We start from the raw sequence: 6,205 nt of genomic DNA, 5'->3' as shown, positions 1-6,205 counted from the left end.
CAAGCAGGTCAGGAAGCAGGAGCTGATGTGGAGGCCATGAAGGGATGTTTCTTACTGGTTTGCTTTCCCCTGGCTTGCTCAGCTTGCTCTCTTACAGAACCCAAGACTACCAGCCCAGGGATGGCACCACCCACAAGGGACCCTACCCCCTTGATCACTAATTGAGAAAATACCCCACAGCTGGATCTCATGGAGGCACTTCCCTAACTGAAGCTCCCTTCTCTGTGATAATTCCAGCCTGTGTGCAGTTGACACACAAAACTAGCCAGTACAATCTCTAAACATGTGTGTCTCCACACTTTGGGACTAGGCCTTGGACAGTACAAGCAGTGCTGAATAGAAGCATTCATTGCTCCCTCCCACATGAATGTGTTTGTTACTTGACCAACAGCAGTTTCTACCAAGGAAACATTCCATTCTGGAGGCAGGCCTCATTAACCTTAAAAAAGAAACCTTGTGAATAGGCATGGAGATTCAGAATTCTTTACAAGGCTCACAGGAGCCTCACTGATGAAGCTGATCTAAATAGTAAGGACTATAGAGGGCGAGAGCCCAGTTATTCCCTGTAGCCTCCTACAAGAGATAGAGTGGTCTGCAGGCATTCAACTTTCCTGAGTTCTTACCCAGAGTCCAGTCACATGTTGCTGCCTTGAGTCACCTGTACTCCTGTTCTAATCCCTCAATCAAACGCCTGTCAGCAACCCCAGAAAACTCTTGATTCATGATAGAGTCTTGGGTGGAATCTTTGCTGTGTCTGTCATTACAGTCTGATATGAGGGAGCCGACTGTTCTCTTCTCCACTGGAAAATCACAGAACATTGTATCATATTAATTGTGGTAAGACAACTCATAAAGCAGCTTGATTTCCTGCTTGTTTGAAGAGCTTGAGAAGTCATTCCTCTGTAGGGAGCATGGCACCAAGCACACAGGCATGGTCCTGAGCAGGAGCAGTCAGCTTACACCTTGATCCACACTTGAGGCACATACAGATATCGGGACATAGCATGCTAGTGTGTAACCTCAAAGCCCAGTAACATTTGTCTTGTGACAAGTTCACACCTCCCAATCCTTCACATATATTTCCCACCAACTGGGATCTGAGCATCAATTGCTTGAGACTGTAGGGTACTATTCTCATTCTAATCCCTTGGTGACTTTAAAGTTATAGTTTTAAGATATTGTGAGATTCCCCTGTACTTGTTATAGAGATGGGCATTCCTGGTACTTTGTCCAGAGCCTACATTAAATGTGATCTGTGCCAAGAGCACATCCATGGAAGTCTCTGACTTATGGAAGGGCAATTTCGTTAGAAATTTTGATTTCTTTTGAAAGCCCATTGTGTTGGCTTCATGCTCAAAACTGCACTTCTAGGGAAGTTCCCCAGGGTCAAAGAGACAAAGGAAACTGTTCTGGGGACTAACACTAACCTAAGATGGTAGCAGAACTGGACAGTAATATCCACTTTGTAGTAGTTGTGGAGACTCTAAGTTGCAACCTGTAGGTCAGTCAGCATGGAGCTTTGCAGCTGTGCCAAGAGAAATGCTTCTCCATGCAATTGGTAGGGTGTATACTGTCTCTCCTAACATGTTTGTGGGATCACACTTCATGAAACATGTAGGTGACAGCAAGGTAGACTTGGAACCCCCACCATGTTAGGAGGGTAGCAACATCTAGACAGAGGTTATCTGTGCTCCAGACTACATAGATCAAGTTTAGGTTGAGACTGTTCTTTGGCATCCAAATGATTCTTTCAGCAACCACAGACCCAATGCATAAGATGACGTAGAAGTTGGGTTTGCACAGCACATTTCTCTCTAACTTGTTCTTATCCTCCCTTGCCAGGTGCCTACTCCTCCCTTTTGCAATAGGCATGCTTCCCCTGGTCCAGGGCATGTTGAAGGAGTAATCCTGTAAGCACTTTAGATAAGCAATGGATTGAATTACATCATTAGCAGACTCTCGGCTTTGCCTGGGGACTATTAAAGTCTATGGGCATGTTGAGAAATGAATTGTCTTTTAAGAAACAGATGTAAGTGAAACTCAGAGGCTTCTAGGTTGGAGATTATGGTGTATTTTCATGTCATTGATTGTCAAATTCCAATAAATTTATTTGATATTTCTGATTTTATCTATACAAATAATCATTTCTCTGTCCTGAATTTGAGGAACTTAGGTAAGTTCAAGGCAGATGCTTTGACTTTCAAAATACTGTCACATAGGAACACTTGCGGATCAAAGAAGGGATAGGAAATCGAGTAAGACAGATCAGACCTCTACAGAGAGAATTATAATAATGAATAATGGGCCAATGGCCAGTCCACATACCAGTGTGATCTCAGGAGCTGTGTCCTCCATGTGTAATGGGAGCAGGGGAAGTAACAACTACAACAATAACAGCAACAACAACAACAAAACATACCTGGTGGTATATAAGTACCTGTGTTTTTGAGCAACCAGTTGGAGATCATTAAAATTGTTGTAGAACTCCCACTAAAACAGGATTTCTTACATATATATTAAGGTTTGAAAGTTTTAACTTTTAAAAATGATCTATATGCTCTTTGTATCCCTGACCAACTTACCACAGTATATGGATCCCGATATTCACACAAAAACTGTTTTTTGAGAGGTGGAATTGAAAGACTGAATTTAGAAATTTGGGAAAAGCATGTTAATGGAAATGCATTAATGTATAACCTTTACTTAAAGAAGGCATAGGAAGTCTCTGTAAGGAGCCAGGAAGGTAGACCAGTCAGTTCCAGGAACAAGATAGCAGTCAGCTATTAAGAAGATAACATTGCCCAGAATAAGGAACAGGATAGCAGTCAGTCATTAAGAAGATAGCATTGACTAAACAACAGGATCTAATTAGTCCTAGGAGCGGTCAGCTATTAAAAAGATAGTGTTGACCAAACCACATTCCTCTAGACAATGAGTGTGCAGGATGACTTCCTTGTGACTCAGCTAGGTGGTGGGTTCCTTTGGAATTTTCCATTGTTTCCTTGTTATGTTTCCCTGGTAACCCCTTCACCCCCCTAGTTCCGGGGGTCTTTCAGAATCTGATCCATGTAAGTCTCATGCAGAGTGTCAGTACAGAGGAACAAGTATTATTTATTTATTTGCAGTTCTGAGTGTTAATACAGAGGCTACATTAGTGTCAAGTACTTTACTGTAGGCCAAGTACCATAGTGAAGATAACCGAGATAAGGATACAAATCTAAGAACCTGGTAAATAACACATTTAATTCCAGGAATACTTTCGCACAGACTTCTGGGATATGTAGTCCATGCTATTGTGACATCGCGAGGAGCTACCCAGGGAATCCCACTTTAGCTTCCGTTTTTGTACAAGTGTGTCTTCCTCAAAGTTGTGCGAGAGTCTTATTCCTGTTGTTTCCGTCCTGAAGGTTGGTCCAGGAAAGAGCACTGCCTGGGGCTTCTTATAAGCAGCGGGCTGAGGGGAGATGGGGAATGGGGAAAATGGGGACAGAGAGGACCTGGGCAGGGTTGGAGGGAGGAAGAAGCTGCTGGGATTTGTTGTGCTGAACTGGCTGGGTCACGTGAGGTTGCAGTTCTGGACTGGGAACAGGGCAATTGGGATTGCTTCCTGAGTTTCTTAGGACACCGCGGGGGCTTCTGGGATATAGGCACTGTCTGGTAGCAAGGGAGTAGTTAACAGTGCAGGGGCCAGGATTGCAAGCTAATGATGGTGAGATGACTACTTGCCCCTGAGGTAGTGCTGGGCACTTATTGAACAGCTTTGCTGGGAAGCATGCTCCACTAGCTGCCCCATTCTCAGGTGGATGCTGTCAGATTCCTCAGTCAGTACTTTTAGAGCAAATGGGATTCCTGGTTCCCCTGTACTCTACCTGGCCTCTAGCGAAGGTCTTGATTTTGTTCATTTTCTCTGTCACTTAAAGAATTTAGAGAGAAAGAAAGTCCAAGGCGCAACAGGTTATAAGTGGGAAAATCTGGAACACAGCAGGAAGATCTGGTAGAATCGGAGGTCGCAGCAAATCTTCGACTATGGGTGAGGAAACACATGTAGTGAACACACAGAACCTGCCACCTGGTTTCACCTTGAGGGCTGGGCTTCCTTAAACCTTTGATAGGTCCTCAGTCCATAAGGTAGGGTTGAGTAATTGTAAATAAGACACGATATCTGCTTGGCACACTATGATTATGTCAACGTGACTTGTTCAGGCCTTGAACCAGAGACTGGTTAGGAGCAGGGTCCTAGGAGCTAGTGAAAAGCTCACATGGTCTTGTTTTAGGGGTCCAGGCTATTGTGTCAGGTCAGCAGGGTGAGGAAGAACTCACAGACATGTGCATATTCATGTGATTTAGAGTAAACAGACCTGTGATAGAAAAGAAACTTGAGCCTGCTCTGAGGCCCATCCCTGTCATCTCTGCATTTGTGAGGTGGAAGGGGGTCAGGACCCTCTGGTCAACCCCTGCTTCATAGCAAATTCAAGGCCATTGTAAGCTACCTCAATCTGTGCCAGAAAATATTTAAAAATGCTTGATAGACAAGAGAAATCCTGTATATGGTTCATTTCATGTCTTCCAGTGAGCGCCATAGCAAATCCCTACACTCAGCACTTTGGTGTCTTACAAAGGACATGTGAGTCCCTTGTGCTGACCTCATCCCACGTGTGATTTAAACTTTGTTTTCAATAGCATACTCTTGTTGAAGGCGTTAAATGTGGTGATTAGTTGTAGTTGTTTACACTTACTATGTGAGGAAGAATTCTCCTCTCTTCCCTTGTTTGACTATTCTGCCTATTTGTAGCAAATGTTCATTCCTTTTGGATAGTAGTTTTGACTGTGCCAGATCTCCTTTGTAGATCAGGCTGTCCTGGAACTAAGACATCTGTCTTCCTCTGCCTCCCGTACTGGGGTTGAAGGCAAGTGCCACCATCACATGTCTTCCTTCGTTGTATCCTAATGTTAGTATGAGGGAAGGAGTTACTTGTCTTTACATCTCATGCATGAACCTTGCAGTGTTAGACATGTCATGTGTGGAAAACTCTGTAGAGCATATGTGCTGGGGGATGATGGGCAGATCCTGCTGATGTATGTGATTATGTCAGAGGCCGTGAAGAGAAAGTATAAAGGATTGGAACAGGAGCCAAACACATGCAAAGAATCAACCTGAGGAGCACAGATTCTTATTACATTGTCATTTTATGTTATCAAAGTATTTGTCATAATGTCCTTCAAAGTCATTACCAACTGTGAAAACATACCAGTGACATTTTCAGTTGAAAATGCCTGCTGGCCCTGCCAATTCTCTTAAAATCTGCAGTACATTTTTCTGTCTGTTCCAGGATCAATTTAAAAATAAGTCAGATGGATCGGCATGCATGCCTCCATTCTTCATTGGATATTCTCCACATACTGGTGCTTTTAAAAGACTTAAAAACTATATGTAGACTATTGAAAATTCAAAAGTACATCTAGACTTCTAATGTAAACAGCCAAGCATGTGATACTGATTTTGAATATGATAGCCTAATTATATAATCTTCCTTTTCAAAAAAGGACATCATATTTGTTCCCTTGTGTTTTTTTTCATGGTTCTCTTTCTATTCTCTAAGTCACAGCATTTTAGAACTTGGTGAGTTAAAGCAAACTTTAATGATTATTTCATGCTGCATGTGGAGCTGGGACAAAGACTTAGGATTTGCTGCTTTGTGTTATATATGTGTGTGTGTGTGTGTGTCTCTCTCTCTCTCTCTCTCTATATATATATATGTATATATATATATTTAAGATTTATTTATTTATTTTATGTGTATGTGTATACTGTAGCTGTACTGATGGCCGTGAGTCATCATGTGGCTGCTGGGATTTGAACTCAGGATGGCCCTGTTTGCTCCAGCCTCGATTGTTCTGGAGTAATATGCTATCTTCAGACACACCTGAAGAAGTCTCATTATAGGTGGTTGCCAGCCACCATGTGGTTGCTGGGATCCAAACTCAGGACCTTCAGAAGAGCAGTCAGTGCTCTTACCAGCTGAGCCATCTTGCCAGCCCCTGTGTGGTGTCTATTTTATCTCTATGTTATGCAGTCAGTAGATAGGCTGGTTTTGAATGGAGGATCATTATTATTTGGCCCCCGGTCAGGAATTCTGCCCTCTATTTGCATCTCATGTTGACTTCTCACTATTGCACTGCTTGCCTTGACTTTTGTCTTACTTTC

General features: G+C 42.9%; 1 protein-coding gene and 1 pseudogene across 2 annotated transcripts in view; both read left to right on the top strand.

Annotated features, from left to right (window-relative positions):
* Positions 1 to 6,205, top strand: part of LOC116083958 (zinc finger protein 58-like) — a 149,805-nt gene that overhangs the window by 18,742 nt on the left and 124,858 nt on the right. The gene's annotated exons all lie outside the window — the stretch shown is intronic.
* The window catches only part of LOC116083875, a 17,548-nt pseudogene continuing 14,807 nt past the window's right edge, over positions 3,465 to 6,205 (top strand).

This window comes from Mastomys coucha, unplaced genomic scaffold (assembly GCF_008632895.1).
Source record: "Mastomys coucha isolate ucsf_1 unplaced genomic scaffold, UCSF_Mcou_1 pScaffold8, whole genome shotgun sequence".
Taxonomy (NCBI): Eukaryota; Metazoa; Chordata; class Mammalia; order Rodentia; family Muridae; genus Mastomys; species Mastomys coucha.
The sequence above is the reverse complement of the archived record's forward strand: the minus strand, read 5'-3'. Positions and strand labels throughout refer to the sequence as shown.